Genomic DNA, 23,984 nt, shown 5'->3' on the forward strand with positions numbered 1-23,984 from the left:
TTCGAGTTTGGCTGGCCTCATACCATTGACCTATAAGTGGGTCTCTTGGCACCTTTAGAGTTTGTCGATATGGTAGATGAGAGTCTGTGTGAAGATCTTCCCGATCAGGGAAATCAGGACCCCATCCACTTGGCTCGATCTTCGCATTGTATGAAGGTGGTTGAGCATAACTTACATAATAATCATATTTACCACTAGGTTCTCCCAAGGTACCAATAGTTGGATCACCTTCTTCATACCTTTGCTTGAATGACTTAATAGCCTTATTACGGCCTCGACGACCTCTATGATGATTAGTACCCTTAGAAGGAGTTTGTTCATCATATGAATTAATGAGGGCCAAATCACGAAATTCATCGACAACCTTACCAGGCAGAAGTCTTCGACTTTTGGAGTAATGTTTCTCTTATTCCAAAAGTCGCTTACACTTTTCGCAAAAACGACGTGGCTGATGCCCCCTGGTGTTTATCCTTAATGACACCATTCCTGTCATTACGGGAAAAGGATCGATATCAACTTCCATTGGGGACTTGCCTTTGTCTTCAGAAAATTTTATCTTCCCTTGTTTAATAGCTTCCTGGACGTTTCTTTTAAATACGAGGCAGTCATTAGTGGCATGGCTCCATGAATGATGCCACTTGCAATACTTCTTTCCGGCTAATTCTTCTTTGGTGGGTAAAACCTGACCTTCCGTCAGCCTAATCTGTCCATCAGCTAATAATAAGTCAAATATTTCCTCTGTCTTGTTGATGTCGAAAGAATAAAAAACGGGTTCCTTAGCCTTTGACATGAGGTTAGATTTTTCTCTGACTCTTGCTGGTTTTAGAGCTTTGTAGATGTACGGCTTATCAATCACCATTTTCGCGAGAGCCATATCTGCTATATCTATTGATTCGGCTTCATCCTCGCTCTCATCAGTATCGGTCCAACGAACTTCACCTCATCGACCATACCTTTTGTCTTTTTCCTGGAGGAGACTTTCATGCTTGGTAGCTATAGTTGACAACTGGAACATATCCGAATATGGTTGTCTAACCATTCTCTCTCGGATTTCAAACTTCAATCCATTAAAAGCGAGGTTCGCAAAAGTCTTTTCAGGTAAAGGGATTAAACACTTATTCCTTGCCCTCTTAAATTTGGAAATAAACTGATCGACAGACTCATTAGCTAACTGTTTCATGGTCGAGAGATCAGCTACAGACAAATCCGGCACGGCCCTTTGAAATTAACAATGAAATAACCTTTCCATTTGTTCCCATGATGTAACCGAATTCGCAGGTAAAGCAGTATACCATGTAAAAGCAGTTTTCGACAAGGACAAAGGAAATAACCTCAATTTCCAATAATCAGCGTGAGCCGCATCACCACGTTGAGCCAGAAAACGATTAACATGTTCAAAAGTGGACTGGTCTTCCTCTCCAGTGAATAATGTAAATTCTAGCATTTTAAAACTTCTTGGATATGGTATTGTATCCATCCAATCAGGATATGGTTTTCTATAAATGTTTTGGAGGTATCCCGCATCATAACCATATCCCCTCATTACAGGGTCCATTACTAATTGATTTCGTGCTGGACCAGCGACGGGCGCAGGAGCTACCACATAATTGGGTTGCAATGGCGGATTCAGATTTTGATGAGGTAATTGGTAGGGCGGCTGCTTTGGTAACTGTGGCTGCTGTTGGGGTGGTACGTTGTGAGCAACCAGAGGTAGGTTAACCGGTAGGTTTAACTGTGCTGGCAATGGTTGCTGGACTTGAACATTTGGACCCATAGGGGGTGGAAAATGCTGATTCACGTTAGGTGCCACAGGCTGGGGCGCCTGGATAGCAGATGGGCCTTGTATCTGAGCAACCTTATGTCCTCTTTGGAGGTTTTCGTCTATCACCGACTGTCGAGCAATTACTCCATTCGGGTCTGCGCTAGCATATAGTAAACTTTCGCCGGTTGCTATTGGCAAGGTTTCACTCCTTGGTAATATACGAATGGGTGGGATTGTAGAAGTAGTTTGCATCACTGTTCCGAACTGTATAGCAGGACCCCCTAATGCTGATGGGGACCCTGTTCTCAGTTGGGTTGGTGTAATGGACCCTCCATATTGACCTTGTGCACATTCATGATAAGTGTTAATGATAAAAGGCCTAACCACTTCAGTCATACGCCTTACCACATAATCAGCGAGCTCGTTCTGAGTTTCCTCAATAGTTCGCCTCATGGTAGAAAGCACAACTGGTGTGAGTTCAGTTTGCCTTCTTTTGTCAACACGCTGCCTCGATATGTCGGCGACCTCTTCTCGAGACTGGTTCGCCACCTCGGTATGAAGAAATTGGGCAGATGATGTCTCAGCACGGTTATTATCTTCCGCCATCGATACAGCGTGCTCGTCAGTAGTATTATCTGAGTTGGTTCTACTCCGGGTGCGTGGCATAGCACTCTCTCGACTTAACTCAAAAAGTTGTCCCACCAGGCGTGCCAAAAAGATGTTTCGCCGGTTTGTTACTCCGTCGAAAAATCTTTCACCGAACGCTACATTTCGGATTTTATTAGAGGAGACTAGGGTCTTGAGTCAAGCTTGGACAGAGAATGTCAAATGCGTTTATTAATCTAATGTAGATCTTACACCCTGACTCGATATGATGTAGAACTCGACAATACTAACCATGAAACGACAACTTGCAAATGTTGAAATTAAGCTATGCCGGAATTTAATCGACGACACAACTTCAAAGTACGTCAGAATTTAATCAATGACGTAACTTGAATGAATACGGCTGGAATCTAATCAACAGCTATACTCCAAACACAGCGCCGGAATTTAATCGACGCTAGTGGCTCAACACTGGAATTTAATCAATGACGTAACTTGAATGAATACGCTGGAATCTAATCAACACTATACTCCAAACACGGCCGAATTTAATCGACGACACGAGCTAGTGGCTCAACACTGGAATTTAATCAACAATGCTGAACCTAATAAAGACCCTCATCGGAATTGAATCTACGACACAGAATCTGAAGATTATAACTAATACTACTCCTAATGTGCTTAAAGATAAAGGCTAAATAAATGATGTATTGTGTTGTTGAAGAAGGGTCCCTTCTACGTTGGAAGTCCTTGAGTATTTATAGAGCAGCTTGATAACCGTTCCTTGAAAGTCGTTTTCCACTTCCTTACGTTTCGTGCTTTAACTGTTTCCTGACTTGTCGATATTGCTTACGCTCCTTGGGCATCACGTAGTAGCTAATTTTCTTCCACGTGTCACTTTATTTCTTGTCATTCTTGATGCCCACGGTCGTGTCTTTACCTTTTGACACGTGTAAATGAATTTTTTGTCTCGTATTACCATGATTTCGCACAAAACTCGCGATTTTGAACTTTGTTGACGCCACGTGCAAAGCTCGTGATCTGGGATTCGTCGACGTCACGTGCAAGGCTTAAATTTGTCGACATTACGTGCAAAGCTCGTGATTTAAATTTGTCGACACCTTTATGACGTGTCCTGTCGACAACTGCCTCTGGTCCTGATTTGCGGCCTTTCTCATATTTTTTGGCATGTGGGCCGTACTTTACATCTTCTGTAACTTGTGGATGGCCCATTCCTACCAGGGGTAATTTTGGGTGTCAACATATGCCCCCTTTTAAAAGGAATAAATTTGAATTTATTTCTTTGAAATGTGTACCTTGTCTGTGTACGAATCCCTAGGCGATGATTGTGCCTTTCTGTCCTTTGATGTCCTTTCGAACAGTCTCTGGAACATAGCCATGGTCATCATGGCACACTAGGACACAGCAGAAACAGCGCGGACATCGCTTGGATTCAGCGAACTTCAAAATTAGGTGGAATCTCCTTGAAGCGAAGAAAGGCACTTTGTTCCTCTATTGCAAACACCGTGAATATTCCTTGTTTAAGCCTAACTGGACCTGCGAATGTCGATTCAATGAGTGATCATGCCCAGGACAAAGCATGCCAAAACAAGCAAAGGGAATACTGATAATGTTACTTGTTTTGAAAAGGAGAAAAAAAGAAACCCGTGTAGAGCAGAGACAGTATTAGCCGAATCAAGGAAAAAAGTCTGGTCGAAGCAAATGACGATCGACGTTTGGTGTGCGTGTGTTTTGGGCCTTGATTCCCCACAAGGAATCTTGAACCTAGCCTACTTTTGTCGGCAGAAAAAGGTCTTTCTGATTGAGGAACTCTACATAGTTGAGGCGATTCCCTTAACCCCAAATGGAGGAAACAAAAGCAAATGAAGATGACAGGAACAGTTCCGATGAATCATGGTTTCAACCCTGTGCGCGGGAGTTTTGAGCCTTTCGATCCTTGACAAGGATCACCTCTCTAGAACCCAGAGCCAAGCGTACCTTACGTCTCTCAGAAAAGTCCATTCTGATCTGGGACCATTACTTAGTATCATAGATGATCGCCCATCTTAACTCGGGTATGTGAGTCTTTGAGTCTATTTTGATCTTTTGAGGAAGATCCCCGTTTCAAAAGAACCAAGCCTAGCCAACATCAAAAACTTTTGGCAAGACCAGTTTTATCTAGGATGATTTTAGCGTGCCCCTCGATAAATGCTAGAAACTCTGACCCTTAACTTGTAGCATGAAAAATCCGTGCGCGCGAGTGTTGAGCTTGCTTAGTTCCTACGGGGACCCCGTTTATTTTTCTCCTAAACTAACCCGACATTACAACCTTGAGACGAAGACCCCTCGAAGGAAATTTTCCTAAATTGAGTAATTTTTGTAAAACTAGTGATTCTTGATTCGCACGAATTTAAGGAAGTTGAGGGGGCTTCCTCTGAGAACGAAATCTGTTTGAGCCCAACCAAGCTCTTGATGACAGAATTCATCGACGATTTGAGGCCTCTCTCGTTGGTCTCCGAACTTGGGTGTCCTTCACTTTCTGAATCTTGATGGGAAGGCAAGCGATGGGAACGAAGAGTAAGCCAAAGAGCAAGATTGGCTCGATGACAATGGGCCGACGCCATAGGCAAAGAGGATGAGCTTGAAGTTGCAAAGCCACGCGATGAAGAATGAAGTGAGGCCTCCAAGAGAGATGGTAGTGAGGCTTAGAGGGAAGATAAAGAAGAGGCCAATGACCCGTGAAATGACCGAGGGCCTCTTGGTTCCACTAGGGACGGTTTGAGAGATGGTACGGCAATAGGTGAGGGGTGCCACACCACCAAGGAACATACCATTATTAAGTTGCTGATCTCTTCCCCCATGTTTGGTCACTAGAGGCACATACTTTTCTTTTTCGAAAGAAAAATTGTATTCATTGCTTAAAAGGATACATAAGAAGTACGTAATCTTCAAGACAAAACAAATCGAAACAGAGCAAGAATACTAAAAAGCAAAGCCAAATATAGAAAACAAGGAGGATCAACTCAGCACCAGCAAAGTTAAGCACACACTCTTTTCACAAGAACGAATATGTCAAGCAAAATAATTGACGGCCGATCACTGGATCTCGTGTCTTTGTCAGTGATGAGCACACGCCGGAAATTCCTTCTCCGATAACTACAATGGTGCCAGTTGGCGGTGTGCGGCTAGGTTCAGCTTCCTCTACACCATTGTCGTACGGAAATAATCAAAACAGGTTGAACAAACACAAATCTAACATGTGCAGGAGCAAATCTTCGCGATTCAACAAGATGCTAAAGTTCCTGTGATTATCATTGAAACTGGAGGCAGAGAACCTGTACACGAACAGAGCAGAGAGGTATCGAATTCCCAAAAACATATTTAATAATCTCTCAGATCTAGATTGGAAGAGGATAACACCCAGATTTAGAACTAGATCGGGAGAGTTCAAACTCTCAAATCAAGAACTAGAAAAGAGCTCATAAAAAAAATGGGCAGACAAGAAAGAGAACACTAAAACGCAAACAAAATTAACAAAAGAGAAAGGGGAGGGTGAGACTAACTTAAACCCTCTCCATGACTTAAGGTTGAAGAAGACGATGGAGAGAAAAGAGAGAGAGGGAGAGAGACTCGAGGTACACACTTGAAGCAGTGAAGCTTGTATATATAGTTAGTGTTGTACGAGTGAAGTTGTGTCATATAATTAAGGTCTGCTCTCTCTAGCCTGAGAGATTTGTCTTAAATTTCCATTTATAGGGAGTTGTTGGGAGGGTTTATGAGGGGCCTGCTTTAACTCAGTCAATTGCATGATAACAAGTATTATTATACATGGTAGTAAGTTAGTAACAAATATGTTGTTTTGTTATCATATATTCGTGCAATCGAATTCAATTGTTTTATGAGAAGTCCCATGTAGACTATAAACATCAACGCTCTAGCACCACAGGCGCAAATTGTGTAATTCACCAAGTGTGCGGTCGATTGACTCTATTAATGATTATTTATCGGTTATTTCTTACGGCAATGAAGTAGTCTGGAATTTGTAGGGTCAATATTTCAAGATTGAACCACAAAAATCTAAGAACAAATAGCAGATCGAGTGACTAAGAGTCAAATTTCGTTACGAACTAAGACTACATATACATTTTCAAGTGATCCCAGCAGAAAAAGTCACTGAGGCATAGTCATGAGCCAACAATGAAATAATTACTACATCTGTACCAGAAGAAGAATTGCTCACAGTGCATTTTAAACATTAGTTCTTGGAAGCATGAACAGTTTTATTCATTCCATATTAGTGCCTTGTCAACCATTTTTATAATATAAAAAATGGGATGTCGTCCAAGCATAAAAAAATTATTGAACTAACACTTATTTCGTAGTTTGTCAAGGCATTGAAACAAGCATAGCTTACCATTAAAATCAATCTTACAATATCTTCCATCCCTTTAACTGATATATTATCCATTTGATAGAAGCCGCTGCATCCGCATAATTGTTTTCCTTTTGCAAAAGCACATTTGCAAGTCTTTCAAGAAAAAGTTTAAATTTTCTTACCACAAGTAATTCACCCTTTTCTTGGTTGCTGTGTTAGTCATTTCAAGGTCAATCCTCAGCGATGAGATTTTTGTCGCTGGCAGTTCGAAAATTTCCCTCCTCAATAGCGACAAAGTTTGAATTTTGCCTCTTGGGCCTAAACCTAAGGCGACAAAATTATAATGTTATCGCTTTAGATTTCACCTAAGGTGACAAGTTTAATGTTTGTCGCCTTAGGTTCAAAATTTAATCAACGAAACTCTGATATTGTCCCACGGGGTATGACCTAAGACTCAGTCGCCTTTAGTCGACAACAAAAACTATATTCTATCGCCTTCTGGGTAAACTAAGCAAATTTTGTCGCAAAAATTTTTCTCACCTTAGGTGTTTTTCTTGAAGTGATATTGATGGGATTCATGCTTTTTCATGAGGTACATGATAATTGAATCCGTGTCTCGTTTGCGTTCCACTTCACCACGTTTGGATTAAAGTAGGTGAATGCCAATGACTTGGTTATGTACATGTGTTTGTTAAATTTGATGTAAAGTAAAATGGGACATTTCTACTGTTCCATTAAAAAAATGAAATTAAATTTCTGAAAGCGCTGGTGAGTGTAAAAAACCTACATGTAGAAAAAGTTGCAAGTCACCAGATTTCTCAGGAACTTGTTAATATCTTACCAACATTTTTATGAAATTACTCCCTCTTTTTGACAATTTACAAATGAGTAACCTTTTTTTAATCTTTTACAAACTTTTATTTGTTTTTTCTAGCAAACCCTAACATTTACTAACTCGAGTTAATACCACGAAAAACCCCAAATTAGTATACTTGTGACGAATTTACTCCAAACTAATTTTTTAACCACAAAAAAATCCAAACTGGTACACCTGTGACAATTTTACCCCAAACTAATTTTTTGACCACCAAAAATCTCAAATTGGTACATTTGTGACAAATTTACCCTCTATTAAATTGGATTAATAAAAAAAATTGGATAAATACCACGAAAAATTATAAATATGTACATCTATGACAAACGAATAGTAAAATCCCAAAATGGTACACTCGTCAACCGCCATATGTCATTAACTCGCTAATTTGACCGTAAAATTTAACAAAAACTAACGGAGGGTAAATTTATCATAGGTGTACCAATTTGGGATTTTTTGTGTCAAAAAATTAGTCTTAGGTAAATTTGTTACAGGTGCACCAGTTTGAGGTTTTTCATGGTATTAACCCTACCAACTCTTATATGAATTTGCTAAAGAGAATTTTTTTTTTCAGAGATAAGAGAAATTGGTAATTTAAAAATGAGAATTGACAAACATCGGTAACTAACTCAAATAAGAGTGAGTAACACAAAAATTGTTGATAATTTAATCATAGAGTTGATAATCACTCCCATTAAGGTTTATAATTTCTAAAAAAGAATTGATAATATAACCAGTAGGTAAGGCAGGCAAATAAAAGTTGGAAACTCATTAGAAGAGGTTTATAATTGAAAAAGAATAAGCATTAGTAGGCAGCTCAAATGAGACATGGCAAATCAAACCTAGTTGGCAATTTAATTGGAGAACAACTGATAGCTCACAAAAGCAAAGATTGCTAAAATCATATAAATGTAGATATGCATTTTTAAGGGAAACAAACAAAAGTTGGTAAATGATAAGAAAATTTTGATAAATTACTATAAATTAAATAATATCGGTAACTAACTCAATGAGAGTGGAAACCAAAAATTAGTTGGTAAATCAATCGGAACAAGGTCCACAAGTCACTAAAATAAATATATCTTTATAGAAATGTATCTACCATTCTTACTAATACCTTAGTTTTACCAACTATTAGATGAAATTACCAAAGCGACTAATCATTTTTCGCCAATCAAGTTACCAACTAATTTTGGGTTACCAATTCTCATTTGAGTTGCTTATTATCAATGTTTATTTGTTTTTTTATATTTACCAACCTTTCTATTGAGTTACTACTTTAGTTGTCTTACTTGCCAACTTTTCAAATTTACTAACTCTTTTTAGAAGAGTGCATGATTTAATATTTAAATTTGAAACACTAATTCTTGTACATGTTTATATGCTTTTGGATTAACTCTTACTTTTTACTTTTTACCTTTTTTTAAAAAAAATCTTTTGGCTCGAGTACTTTCACATTTTTCGAATTTCACATATTCGCATATGATCTAAATAGTTTTTTGAATAACATTTTAACTTGGACGAGATTGAAAATAGTTATGTACTTTTGCTTCGGAAATGTATAACAAAAACGCTCTTTTGCAGAATGGGGATGGTGGCGGATGCCTCATTGGGGTAAATTTGAATTCAATGTGAGTTGCAATATTAGGAATGTGCAGTTTCTTTCCAAATTCATATAATTAATTAAGCAAAAACTATAATAAAGGAATAAGTTCATGTCTTTCAAATGTGGCAACCAAACATAACAAAAGTTTCCAGCACTTTCTTCATTTCCTTTGTACTAAACTTAGCCTCAGAGCGATCCCCGAACTGATATCTGAAGCTTTGAGGGTGTGTGTCTGATAAGATTAGGTGGTCTCTTCTTATCATGTTCCTTGCGTACAAAGCAAGGCATCACGGGACTAAAGAAGGATATTAAAGTTAGTGGGAGTTTCGATCAACTTTACGTTTTTTGCCTTACTTTTGTTGGCCATTCAGCCTGAGATTTTTCTCATTGCCTTTTGATCAAGAGGAGCAAGGCATTGTGAGAGTGTTACACATACAAGCTGCATCAGGACGGCCATTTAGCCTGGGACTTCTTTTCGTTTTTTGCTTTTATGTCATCGTATGAGTAAGTTTGCTAAGCTACTGCTAAGCGTGCACTTAAATTAATTAATTAAAATGAGCTAAAAAACAAACAAACCATTCCCAGCGAAATATTGCTTATTTTTTCTGACCAATAGGAGATGGGCGTGATTTTATCACTTCAAAATTATTCTGCGCCATCTGATAATATTATGATATCTGGAGAGAAAGTGCTTCAAGAAGACCATTTTTTGTTTATTTCTTTTTTTTCATCAACAAAGCAACCAAAAATGAAACTCAAAAAATAAAATAAAATGATGACCTCAAAAATCGAACATTCTCTAATAATTGTCTAATAATACCCATCATCAGAAGGAGGCGAGCACCTAAATGATATAGCAGTACATACGACTTTCATTGAATGCGGCATTCCACAAAATTCAATCTGTATTTATGAAATCGAGTATGGAATTCTTTTTACTTACTTGTAATTGAGTTTCCCCTTCCCTCCCTACTCTGCTAAAATTGGAAATCCTATATTTTACATATCATACCATTGAATCTTTACATTTCCGAAATGGTGTAAAATAGAAAAAAGAAAAAGAACAACGTACTTCGAATTATTGCTATTTAATTGGACCTGTTCTAAAAAAGTGAAGATATATCGGATTGTTTGAATATATGTCGAGAAGATAAAAACAGAAGGAATGGACAAAATTATTTCAACTTTATGAAAGGTGAGTGAGAAGGGAATTCAATCAATTCTAACTTTATGAAAGGTGGTGGGTGGCACCACTGGAGATCATGTGAACTCACGGCATGATGATGCCTGTTTAAATGGGCGGAAGGAAAAGAGGAACCAATTTATTATTCAATATAAAACACGGTGACTAAAATATTGGCTTTCCCTCCAATTCCTTAATTTTCATTCGTAATTGTCTTAATTTTGCTCCTTCTAATTCGTTGATAGTTTATAATATCGAAAGTACTAAAAGTAAGAAGGGACAAGTGCACTACAAGTCCTAAAACTTGTCACAAAAGTGCGTTTGAATCCTAAAACTTGCAAAAAGTTCAATCGAGTCCTAAAACTTGTAACAAAAATGCATTTGAGTCCTAAAATTAACACCGTTAAATTTATTAACGGAAAACACTGATGTGGCACTGACGTGGTGTGACATTCCGAATTTTGGCCCATTTTTGGGATTTATAAAACGTATAATTCGTCAGTGCGCTTATAATAAAATCTCACCCGGAACTGATCACTCCTGGGTTTTTATTATTTTTAAAATTTGAGATTTATTAGAATCGCACTCGATCGAATTTGGCCGTTATTTAGAGCCCAAACTTTGGTGTCGAATTTCTCGGAGTTCCGGGACAATTTAATTGGACGGTGTCGATATTATTGTGGCGTCGGTATTACCCGGAGTATGTGAAAAGTGGATTTTTGACCGGGTGCGGATTTGGGTAGTAGGCACTCCTCGTGGTGTGTTTTGGCATATTTTATTTTGGCCATTTTCCTATATTATTAATTAGGATTATAGGGGACCGTTAGATCGTTTTCGGGTTTGAACCGTGTCCGTTGGATCGCACTCGAGTGAGAGCTTTGACTTTGAGTCTCTCTCTCTCTCTCTCTCTCTCTCTCTCTCTCTCTCTCTCTCCTCCCTCTGCCGCGCTGAGCACGTCCCCTCCGCGCACGTCCCACCCCCTGCCATGCGCACGTTTCCCCCCCCTTCCCCATGCAACTCTCTCTCTCCTCTTTCTTTTTCTTTTCTTTTCCTTTCTTTCTCTCTTCTCCGCTTCTTCTTCCTCGTTGGCTTCTTTTCCCCCCCGACTGGTTCTGCTCCGCCGTGCCCTGCTCGCCGACCGCCGTTCGACCGCCGTTCCGCCTCCGCCCAACGCTGCCCCACCAGCCGCCGATGCCGCCGTCCTCCCCGCGCCGTCGTTGAGCCGCCGTGTCGCCCGGTAGCCCCAACCGACTCTGCCTTCTCCTCCTCCCGAGCGCGTGAGCTCGGCTCGCCGTCGTTCCAGCTGCCGCGAGCCGCCGCCGCGTCGCCTAGCCGCCCCCGTCGTCGCTGCTCGCCCGTCGCCAGCTTGTCCGGCCAGATCGCCGCCGCTGCCCCCCCTTCTCGGCCCCAGCTTCTCTCTCCCTCACCCTCGCCCTCACCGCCCAGGCCGACCTCCATCTCTCCTCCAGCTCGTCGCCGCCGCGTCGCTGTCGCAGCTGCCCGCTGCCGTCGCCGCGCTGTGCCGCCGCGCGCCGCCGGTCCGCCCCCCCCCTCAGCCCCAGCCTCCTCTCTCTCTCCCTCTCGCCCCCACCCCCGGCCGACCTCCACCCTCCTGCAGCTCGTCGTCGCCGCTCGCCACCACCGCGCCGCCGTCGCCGTCGCCGTAGTCGCCGCCGCCGCCGGTCACCGCCCCGACCAGCTAGCCAGCCAGCCCCGACCAGCCAGCCCAGGCCGTAGCCGGCTCGTCGCCCACGCGACCAAGCCGCGCGCCCGTCGCCGTGCCTATTCCCGAGCCCGTGGCCGAGCCTTGTGCCCGTGGCCGAGGGCTGTGCCCATGGCCGAGCGCCGTGGCCGAGCTCGCCCGGCGCCGTGCCCGTCCGACCAGGCGCGTCGCCCGTCCGACTAGGCGCGTCGCCCGTCCGTTCGCCCGTGCGCCCCCTTGGCACGCCGCACGGCCACCGCGCCCGCGCGCCAGGCGCGCCGTCCGGCCATTGTGCCCGCGTTGGCCGGCCACCGCGCCCGTTGACCCGTGCCCGCGCCTAGTTCGGCACTGTTCACCCGGGCCATTTTAGGCCCGAGCCGATTTTCTCCGGGCCAAAACCAAGTAAGTGACTTCCTAAACCCTACCTAGTACTTTGGGTATTTTTAGACTTGTTTAGGATGTGATTAGTACCGGGTTAGGAATTAATTTAGGCATGGGCTAATTAGATTGAGTGTGCCTAATTGATGAATTATTGTGGTGATAATTGTGTGGCTAATTTAGTGATTGATCGAGGTAAATAGCATGTGAATTGTCGTGGCGCTTGTGGGTGAATTGGAATTTATTGAATGTGTTGACTTGAATGTCGGGTCGGTGGACCGATGTCGGGAGCATGAATTGAGTTGCGATGTGGCGTGCTAGATTAACATTGGTGAATGGGTGGTGATTGAAATTGATTTATATGACTAAGAGCATGGTGAATTTTGTATTGTGGTGCATGTGCATGAGAAAGCCGGCTTGATCTCGGGGCGACCCGAGGCGCAGAGCGGGTCGTGGGAAAGTGTGAAATGTCCAGTGAGGGGACGAAGCCCGCTTGATTCGAGGGCTGCCAACCCGAGGCGTGGTTACGCGGGTGTGGCTAGAAATGCAAGTAAGGACCCGAGGCGTGGTTACGCGGGTCGAGAGAAATGTCCTGAGGCGTGGTTACGGGACCGAGCCCGAGCTTGATCCGAGGCCGCAACCCGAGGCGTGGTTACGCGGGTGTGGCTAGAAAGGCAAGTAAGGACCGAGGCGTGGTTACGCGGGTCGAGAGAAATGTCCTGAGGCGTGGTTACGCGGGACCGAGCCCGGCTTGATCTCGAGGGCTGGCCCGAGGCGTGTTGACGCGGGCCGTGTGAAAGGACCTGGGAGGTCGTGAGAAAGTTGCTCGGCCACGCATGCGAATTGAGTGTGATTGAATTGACTGGTTGAATTAGTTGGAGTGATTGAGTGAAAGCGTGGTTGGTGTTTGAGCGACTTGTGATGTGTTATTTAATTAATATTATTGCCTTATCACGTGACGACTAACGTGTAGAGTTGGCATGGACTTGATGACGAGGTAAGTACAATTATGCTAATTTTATATGTTATGGGGTAGATTGCATGTATGACTTGTCTGGGTACGCATTGGCCTACGTGGGGTTTAGGGGGTTGCTTATTGAGACTCGTTCTCACGGTTATTATATAACCATTTCAGATCCGCGACCGTAATCGATTCGGAGACGCCGCCAGAGCACCACAGGGATTGAAGAATAGATCATTTACCCTGTCTTTTGAGTACCCTTTTGTAGAGGAGATAAGTTTGTCAACCACCGCCCCCTTTTGAAAACTGTGGTTCTAAATTGATAGCCCGAGTTATCGTTTTGTATAGTGACTATTTTATGATGGTATGCAATTATTGTTTCGCACTATCCCTTTGTCGTTGTTTATTGTCTGGGTTAATTAGTTTGCTTCCGCTTGCTTTTATTGTTGGGTGTTTCATTTGGGTCGGCGACGCGTCCTGGGACGTCGCGTTCAATGATCGACCACCAAGGGATGACCGCGCGCTCGTAGGGTGCGGGGCGTGACACGTGGCGCTTATTAATCATTTCTCTCTCTTACGTGGAAAATGGTTTAAGCAAAAATTTCCACGTATGCAAAACGTCGTCGTTTTTGGACGTCCCCCTTTCTTCTTCTTGAACGTCTCTCTTTCCTTTCCCCTGCGTCGTCTCCTTCCTTCTTCCTTCTGAACGTCTCTCTGAACCGTATGCTCCGATTCAACCTCTGCCGGAACAACATCTCTTCTTCTTCTTCTTCTCAAATCGATGTCCTCTGAACCCTAAGCCTAGAGTCGTCGTCGTCCTTCTCTCCCTCTAAACGAAATTAACATTTGGTCTCCCTTTGAACCCTAAGCCCCAAATCAAGTTCGACGATCTCGAGTTCCCTCGTGATTTGGGTCTCCTCGCGAGTTGGAGTTCGACGCCCATCGTCATTTGGAGTTTAATCGTGATCTGAAGTTCGTAGAGTTCGAGTTCGAGTTCGAGTTCTCTTCTTTGTCGATAGCGAGTTCGTGCGAAGACCTGTCCTGCGGAAGTCTCGACGGCGGATCGAGCGGCTTCGACGATGGAGACGGCGGATTGAACGGCTTCGACGATGGAGACGGCGACGGCGACGGGGACTCCTCCTCGCGCAGGTATTGCTCTCTGCATTATAGCATTTGGGTATCGAGCGACGTGTGTTTCTATTCCAGTTCGGTCAGAACCTGTGTGTTCGGACCTATTCGATTTGCGTTGCGATTTGCAATGAGGTAGGGTAGGGTAGGATAGCTGTTTGCCCGAAGGCGCTCTCAAGTTGATGCACAATCAACTATTAGTAGTCATCCTCCATCCTCATTATAATGCTTAAACCTCCACCGAAGAGCATGATGAGTCAACTGAGAGTGATGGAAACTCAAAGTGCTGCTTCCGATATCTTCATAATTGATTCAGTAGACATGGGTTAGATTTTCCATTGATTGTAGTAGTTTAGGTTACCTGGGATCAGTAGACATAAATTCAACTCCGGAGTGTGCTGATATACGCACCCTTCTCGTAGTAGCCAAATCATGCTATCCTATTTCGGAATGTGAATCAGCTACTTCTCCATTGGTCATTGCAAGTTTAGAAAACTTTGTGCAGCAGAATGTGTTCTTCATCATCTGATTCGGTCATCGGTCTTGCTCCAAATATTTTATCTCTGCACTATTTTTTTTTTACTTTTCACATGTTCATTATTTTTGCAAGATTCTTTTCTGCTATGAAGTTCTAGGAGCTGCTTCAATGGCAAAGGCACATCCCCAAGCCAGTGCACAACCTCGGCAATTAAGAACTTGTCCTCGAAAGCATGTTTATGTAAAGCGAAAGGCACCATTACAACCTAAGGCTAGTTCCCAACCTCAGTCATATCATGCTACAACAGCTCAAAAACATGGTGTAAAGCGAACGACACCGTCACAACCCCAAGCGAGTTCTCAGCCTTAGTCATCTCATGCTACAACAACTCCTCGAAAGCATATTGCGGTGAAGCCAAAGCCAATATCACAACCATAGGCCAGTTCCCAGCCTCAGTTATCTCAGGCTACAACAACTCCTTCAAAGCCTATTGTTGCAGGACCATATATGGAAAAGCCCAAGAATTATGAATAATGTGAAGGTCGAACCTGCTCGACCTCCAAAGACCATAGAATTGGATTGACATATTTGCTAAAAATGGTTTTTTTACGTGAATTTATGTCAATTATCAGTTGGTTTTTTGTATGAGACATGTAGCTTTGTTTGTTCGGAACTTGGCAAACAACTTTTGGACAGCTTTTGGTCTAAGCCTAATCAAGTTTCTATTTTTTTAGGTGAATTTATGTCATTTTCGCTAAGCTAATGCAGGCATTTGTTGAATAGAAGCTTTTGTTCTCGATCATTAATCAGTATGTTGAGTATCAGATAGTGCTTGAGTTGCTACTTGCCTTTAGTACACTGAAAGTGCGACATTTTGTTGAACAGAATATTCATCATCAATCGTTATCAGTACACGCAGTATCAAAGAGTGCTCGAGTTGCTATTTGTCTGCTATAGCCTGATTTTTGTGTTTCTGCTCAACTTGGGCTTGTACGAGCAGTTGTATAGAACAGCATGTAAACGAGAGTTATCTAGATAGAATTTAGATACATGTCAGGGTGTGGAAATCGGAATGCAATGCACCAATTTGTTAGAACAGCATGTAAACGATAGTTTTCTATGTTTGGGAAAGCCTAGTTTAGGTGTATAAATGTATACTCATTATGTTTAAGAATACGTTAGCACCAACTTTGGCCAATGACAATGTTATTAAATTGCATGAGTGCATGGTTGGTTGATCAGATTGCCTATTTTGGCCATCCAAGATCGAAGTTCAGATTGCGAACAAACTAATCGAACATAACAATCGAAAAATAGGGTAATCTTGAACATTGTTATATGATCAACAGGGACATAATCCATGATAACATTAGATTTCATTCCCATCTCAATTACCCACAACTAGTCTTACAAACTTACAAACTTACAAACTTAGAAACAAGGTACTATGGAAGACTTAGAAAATTCTCACATGAAGAAAGCGCAGCAACCCAGACCATCAAACTTAGCACATCCATGAAACCTTCTTCCTTCGTTTTTCCTTGTCTTTGCGGTAAGAATTGGTGATTGAAGACCACAATAGCATGTTGGCTCCGACTCGACCTCATTAGGAGTTACAACACTTGATTCAGATGTTGGCACTCTCATTCTTCTAGTTGTCATATTATAAGAACCTAATTGAAGTATATTACCTGTATTTTGATTCTTTCCAGATATAAGTATATTATCAGTATCTTCAGACAACAAACTACATTAGCACAATCTTTCTCAAAATGGTTCATGCTTGGCATCATATGTCAATTGAGAAGAAACTCTAGAAAACGATAACAAAGTCGAAAATTTCATATATAATTAGGAAGAATCTGACAGACAGTATACACCACAAAAAGTATATCAAAATTCCTCAATCTTTCGACACACAAAATCTCCACCATATGGTAAATCAACTCACTAATAAGGACCAGAAGAGAAACATTTGAAGCTAATATAACGAGTCAAGGCTCAGCTCCACATAAACCAATCAAGAACTCGAGACAAGAACCATTTCTCATGCGGTCGTGAACTGAAATTAGAAACCCAAGCAGCTATCCTACCCTACCTCATCGCAAATCACAACGCAAATTAAGGGTCAAAGCATAGTGGACTTCTTATCTGTTTGAACTTCATGTATTGAAAACAGGAGTCAAAGTTCAATCTCAATTTCACGAAGAATCTTCTGCGAGAAAGGTGTGTACATCAGCACACTCAGAAGCTGAATTTATGTCTCGATCCCTGTAACCTAAACTTCTACAATCAATGGAAAATCTAACCCGTGTCTACTGAATCAATTATGAAGATATCGGAAGCAGCACTTTGAGTTTCCATCACTCTCAGTTGACTCATCATGCTCTTCGGTAGAGGTTTAAGCATTATAATGAGGTCGGAGGATGACTACTAATAGTTGATTGTGCATCAACTTGAGAGCGCCTTCGGGCAAACAGCTATCCTACCCTACCCTACCCTACCTCATCGCAAATCGCAGCGCAAATCGAATCGCTCCAAACACGCGGGTCCTAACCAAACCGGAATAGAAACACACGCCGCTCGATACCAAAATGCTATAATGCGAGAGCAATACCGCGCGAGGAGGAGTCCCCGTCGCCGTCGCCGTCTCCATCGTCGAAGCCGCTCGATCCGCCGTCGAGACTTCCGGAGGACGGTCTTCGCATGAACTCGCTATCGACAAAGAAGAGAACTCGAACTCGAACTCTACGAACTTCAGATCACGATTAAACTCCAGATGACGATGGGAGTCGAACTCCAACTCACGAGGAGACCCAAATCACAAGGGAACTCGAGATCGTTGAACTTGATTTGGGGCTTAGGGTTCAAAGGGAGACCAAGTGTTAATTTCGTTTAGATGGAGAGAAAAGGCGACGAAGAGTCCGGGCTTAGGGTTCGGAGGACATCGATTTGAGAAAAGAAGAAAAGAGATGTTGTTCCGACAGAGGTTGAATCGGAGCATACGGTTCGGAGAGACGTTCGAAGGAAGAAGGAAGGAGACGACGGGGGAAAGGAAAGAGAGACGTTCAAGAAGAAAGGGGGACGTCCAAAAACGACGTCGTTTTGCATACGCGGACATTTTTGCTTAAACCATTTTCCACGTAGGAGAGAGAAATGATTAATAAGCGCCACGTCAGCGCCACATCAGCATTTTCCGTTAATAAATTTAACGGTGTTAACTTTAGGACTCAAATGCACTTTTGTTACAAGTTTTAGGACTCGATTGAACTTTTTGCAAGTTTTAGGACTCAAACGCATTTTTGTGATAAGTTTTAGGACTTATTGTGCACTTGTCCCAAGTAAGAAAAAGTCGATTCTTTTTTTTTTTGGTCAGAAAAAAAAAAGTCGATTCTTTACGCACAAGTCAATTAAAGAATATCAATGTTTTTTATATAATATCTTTGGCAGAACGTGTTGATGTTGACGCGGCCACATTCTCGGTTGAAAACATCGAGTCAGTGTCCCTAATGGCAAAGGCCTGAGGATCACGCCTCTTCTTCAGGCGCACCCAAAACACATACACACGCCCGCAGGGGGGGAGGACAGAGAGATCTATCAAGCTAAGCAAACTACTGCTATGGCAAGCTTAGATGCAAGAACGTCTTCGACAAGCGAGTATCAAGTGTTCCTGAGTTTCAGAGAATCCGATACTCGCACTGGATTCACCGATGCTCTCTACCATAGCTTGATCAATGCTGCAATTCTCGTCTTCGGAGACGATGAAGAGGTCCGTGTCGGTGAAAGGATCGATGGATCGCTCCAGCGAGCAATCAACAACTCCAAGATTTACGTACCCGTCTTCTCTCAGACCTACGCTTCAAGCCAATGGTGCTTCCGTGAGCTCGCTCAAATCATGGCAAATGCCTCCAAATGGGAAGGTGAAAGATCTTACCTATTTTCTTCGATGTGGAACCAGAAGATGTTAAGCTCAAAACTCCATTATATCGCGACGCCATATTCAATATGGTGCACGAGAAGAAGTTTAGCAATGGGCAAGTAGATGCATGGAGAGAGGCTCTCATGGAGGTTGATGCGGTAAAAGGGTGGGAAGTGAAGAAGTACGGAGGGTAAGCTAACTGCTTTTCAGATGTTTGTTTCCCCAATATGCCTTAATAGTTAATGGTGGATGTAAAGAATTCCAGTGGGACTTCTGCTATGGTATTACTAAATGAACAAACCTACGCTACGTTAGTCAAAAAATGGGAAACTGCTTGGCAAGGTCATCTTATATGGTGGCAAATAATGATATAATAGCTGGGTGGCTAAACTAATATTTGATCCTGGGCATTGTGAGGAAAAAGAATGGGATAATGAAATTCCAATCACATTCCTATCTAATTATATAATGAAATGCCAATCACATTCCTATCTAATTATTTAATTTTTCAATACGTTAAACATTTCTCCTCTTGATTACATCTTGTCCAACTTCTATAGTCGTTGCTCGAACACGAATCATAAAATATCAAATTTCAACTGCATAAATATTTATACATCTGTTTAGCGCAAATGTTGTTGACATAATTCCAAGATTGCTAATCTCATGTTGGAATCAAGTCATATTTTGGGCTATGACATGAAGCACGAGTTGCCAATTGCAAAAAAAGTATGTTTCGGAGTGACTTTAATGTCCAATATGGACTCCGAGAAGATCACTTCTAGATTAAAGGTCCCATTAATTGTCCGAGTATTTTGTAGCTTATCTTCTGCTTGAATAACATCATTTCTTGCTAGGCAATCGTGATTTTTCATTTTTCCCTAACTTAAATGGTTTTTCATTGTGGCAGCCATGGCGATGTGATTAAATTGGTAGTTGAGGAGGTTGTGGAAAAGTTGAAGACAAAACATAGATTGGGGACTGAACATTTAGTTGGAATTGATGATCGAGTTGTAGAAGTAACCGAATTGTTAAACATCGACTCTGGCGGTGTGCAACTCATTGGAATTTATGGCATGGGGGGTATCAGTAAAACGACTCTTGCCAAGGTTGTCTTTAACCAACTATCTTCTCATTTTGGAAAGTGTTGTTGTTTCCTTGAAGATGTTCGAGCAAAGTCATCAAGAACTAATGGCTTAGTTGAGGTGCAAAAAAAGTTACTATCCGAAATCGGACATCCTGCAGGAGCAATGAGCATTGATGATATTGATTATGGAACAAAGAGAACTGGAGAAACACTTAGCAATAAGAAAGTCCTTATTATACTTGATGATGTTGCTGAAAGGGAGCAAGTGGAGAAATTAGTTGGAAAGAGTACTTTGTATCCAGGATCTAGAATCTTAGTCACAACTAGAAATAAAGATGTTTTGCAAATCAATAGATCAAACTAGCAAATCTTAGAATATGAAATGAAGGGGATGAGTAGTGATTGTGCACTTGAGCTTTTCAGTAGACATGCATTTAACAGAGACCCTCCGCCAGATGACTACAGGCATCTTTCAAGGGAAATCGTATATGCTACTGGGAGACTTCCATTGGCTCTTGAAGTAATTGGTTCGTTCCTCTTTGACAAAAGGAAACAAATATGGAAGGAGACATTGGAGAAGTTAAGCAAAGCACCTTACAAGGATGTTTTTGAAAAGTTGAGGATCAGCTATGATGCATTGAGTTACCAGCAACAACAAATCTTCCTCAATATTGCATGCTTTTTCATTGGTGAGAGTATGGAGGATGCAATTTACATGTGGGAAGGTTGTGAGTTTTCCCGGAAACTAGAGTTGATGTCATCATTAGCATGTCCTTGGTAAAGATTGCGAAGAATAAATTTTGGATGCACGATCAACTCAGAGATCTTGGAAGGGAAATCGTTCGTCAAGAAAATCCAGAGAATCCTAGAGAGCGGAGTAGGATATGGATTGAAAAGGAGGTCCTCGATGCAATTAGAACAAAGGAGGTAAAATACCTGAGGAGGAAATTGATAGTTTCTTGGATTAGTGATCAGTTTTGATATCTTTTTGGTACTAGAAAATCCTCTATGCTGCGTTAGCATGCTCTTTTCTCTTTCTTCTATTTTCCCATTGTAATCCTTTTCCTCTGAAACAGAGTACTGAATATCACTCATTTCTTGCTCTCATTTGCAGATGAAGAAGAATGTTGAAGCACTAAATCTTGATCGAGTTAGTTATCTTAAGGTTGTTATTAGAAGTGAAGAGATTGAAAGGTTTAAAAATCTAAGGTACCTCAAATTAGATGGGGGAACTTTCAAGGGCAACTTAGCGAATAGTTTTACAAATTTAAGGTGGATTGTTTGGCATCGTCCTCCTCACGTGTTTTTTAAGCCAACCAATATGCGCTTAAATAATGTGGTCATTCTTGAACTTTTACACAATGCCTTCATAGATGATTCGAAATTACAAAGCTTAATCAAGGTATGTAATGTGCTTATTTCTATTTTATTTTCTTTGAAAGTAATATTTCAATGTTCATCCATTGAATATTGCATTTATTTTGATAGATGGCAAGAGAATTGAAAGTTCTTTATCTTGGAGGATGCCACAATATAAACAGAATTGCCAGACTTCTCTGGATGCCCGAAATTAAAGAGGCTTAATTTGGCAGAATGTTCCAATTTAAGGAAAATTGGTGGCTCTATTGGGAAGTTGAAGTCTTTGATTGCACTAGAGATTTGGTATTGCCCTCTTAAAGATTTGCCTGAAGAAATCGGGAATCTAGTGAATCTGAAGCACTTCCATGTCAATGGGTGTCTAGTGAAGAAACTCCCAGATTCCATATGGAAATTGAAATCATTACTGGAGTTGCACTTTGGCAATAACATTTGTGGATTAGAGTCAATAAATTCATGGGAGTTACCTAGTGCTATAATGTTTCGGAATCTGGAAGAGCTTCAAATCAATAGTCCCAATTTAAAAGGTTGACTTCCTTCGGCAATCGGAAGTCTGCCGTTTCTAAGAAACCTATGCTTGTTGAGCACCTGCATTAGTGAAGTTCCAGAGGCAATTAGTATGCTTCCTTGCCTCGAAACACTCGAGTTAATGCACTATCATCAGATTCAAGAATTGCCAACACTTCCCACAAGTTTGAACAATTTACAAGTGTTATCTGAATCGTTGCGGGTGGTCCTAGACCTCTCGAATCTAACTAATTTGGTTGTTTTGGAGCTATCGGATGCCTCTAGTTGGAGACTAGGAGGTGAAAGTTGTACCGGTGGCTTAGGGTGGATTAGGAGGTTATCCAAACTGAATGAGTTGAAGTTGGAACTTCTCAATGTCCCTGCTCCTACTGAGTTGGCTTCCCTTTCTCTGGTGAAGGAACTCAATTTGTCTTGTTTGGACCTGCGAACACTCGCGCAACTTCCATCCTCTCCGTTAAATTTAAGACTTGATAACTTCAATTCAGCTGTATCACTATCGTCCAAATTAGAAAATCTGTCGAGTTTAAGGCTCTCATCGTCTCAAGTGCAAGAAATTCAACTCAACGGGGGCTTCAATTCCAAAATTTATCGGACCTGGTTCTGGAAGGCCGTCGTGGCCCCCTCTTGAGATTCGGGCTATCAAACATGAGGCAGCTCAAAACCTTCAAAGTATCCGGTTGCACGAAGCTAGTTGAGATCCAATTTGTCGGGGTGTTCGAATTATTGAAGGAATTTCGTATCAAGAATTGCGAGTCCTTGGGAAGGTTAGCATATGCGGGTGAAGTAGAGTCTGCTAATGAGTTGATTACTGGGTAAGGGAGACTAGTTCATTTGTCGAGAGTATTCAATAAGTTGACAAGTTTCAGGCTTTCTAAATGCCCAAAGATACTCCATATTCAAGTACTCGGTACATCGGAATCGTGGACATATATCGAGGTCGAGGGTTGTCCGTATTTGCAAAGTGTTTGTGGTTTATCACACTTAAAGAAGCTCAAGTTTTTACACATCCAGGACTGCGATGGGCTACAGGTGGTCGAGGGCCTTGACGACTTAGAGTTTGTGAGTCGGTTATTTATTGCTAACTGCCCATCATTGGAAAGGTTGATTGATGTATCGTCCACCAAATTGCCAGATAATTGCCTCATAAGCATCTCCCATCGCGGGATATTTGCTGGGGCTAGGAAAAATTTCTATGGCTCCCTCCAATATTACAAGAACAATAAGGTGAGTTCGAATCTTTACTCTCTTTTTTCTTTTTTTTTGTCTCCTTTTTTTTTTCCTCGCCATTTTTCTTGATGGACAGCAACGATGGCCTAATTCTCCCCCGGTTTGGTTTCTCCCATCTCTGTATCACTTTGTAGTATATATTTGATGTGTTAATATAATCCGATATCGCGTGTCTGCAAAGTTCAGATGTGCCTCGTATACATGACGTCTCTCTTCATCTAATAACTTATTCTAATATGATGAACTGTAAAGAGAGATTTGGCATCTTATTGGACCTAATTGAAATGATTCGAAAGGCCATCAACAAAGATGAACTCAACTTTTGAAGTAGATTATATACTGAAAATTGCGGAAACTGGAAAGCAAACATGTGTTGGTCTCCACTGTTGGTAAAAAAAGAGACTTGGTGACTCTTTATTTGTAAGTAACTTGTTAATATCTGATCAATATTTTTATAAAGCTATCAATTATTTTATAATATGTAAATTAGCAATTTGTATACTAACTTACCAGTTTTTATTTGCCTAATTTACCGACGTTTCAAATATACTAACGTTTATAAAAAATTATCAACCTAAATTAAAGCGAAGGGAAATGGGGTTGTTTTCGGGGAAAATCGACCCCCTTGACACAAAGGTCTTCCTTTCTATGTAGATTAGTCAAAAGGCTAATTTGCGATATGTAGAGAAATGGGCAAGACGGAAATGGAGTTCCTTCTGGCATGCCATTGTGGTTGCTATATCACGAATAATTGCTAGAACTTCGTTGTCTAGAAGAAATGTAATTGTTCAGC

The 23,984-nt window shown here is 41.6% G+C and overlaps 1 pseudogene; it reads left to right on the forward strand.

Annotated features, from left to right (window-relative positions):
• The first annotated feature begins 18,672 nt into the window (after positions 1–18,672).
• LOC115667506 (disease resistance protein L6-like) lies at positions 18,673–23,325 on the forward strand (annotated as a pseudogene).
• The last annotated feature ends 659 nt before the right edge of the window (positions 23,326–23,984 follow it).

The sequence above is a fragment of the Syzygium oleosum genome, unplaced genomic scaffold (assembly GCF_021117445.2).
Source record: "Syzygium oleosum isolate NSW1041296 unplaced genomic scaffold, Sole_v2.1 Sole_v2.18, whole genome shotgun sequence".
Classification (NCBI taxonomy): Eukaryota; Viridiplantae; Streptophyta; class Magnoliopsida; order Myrtales; family Myrtaceae; genus Syzygium; species Syzygium oleosum.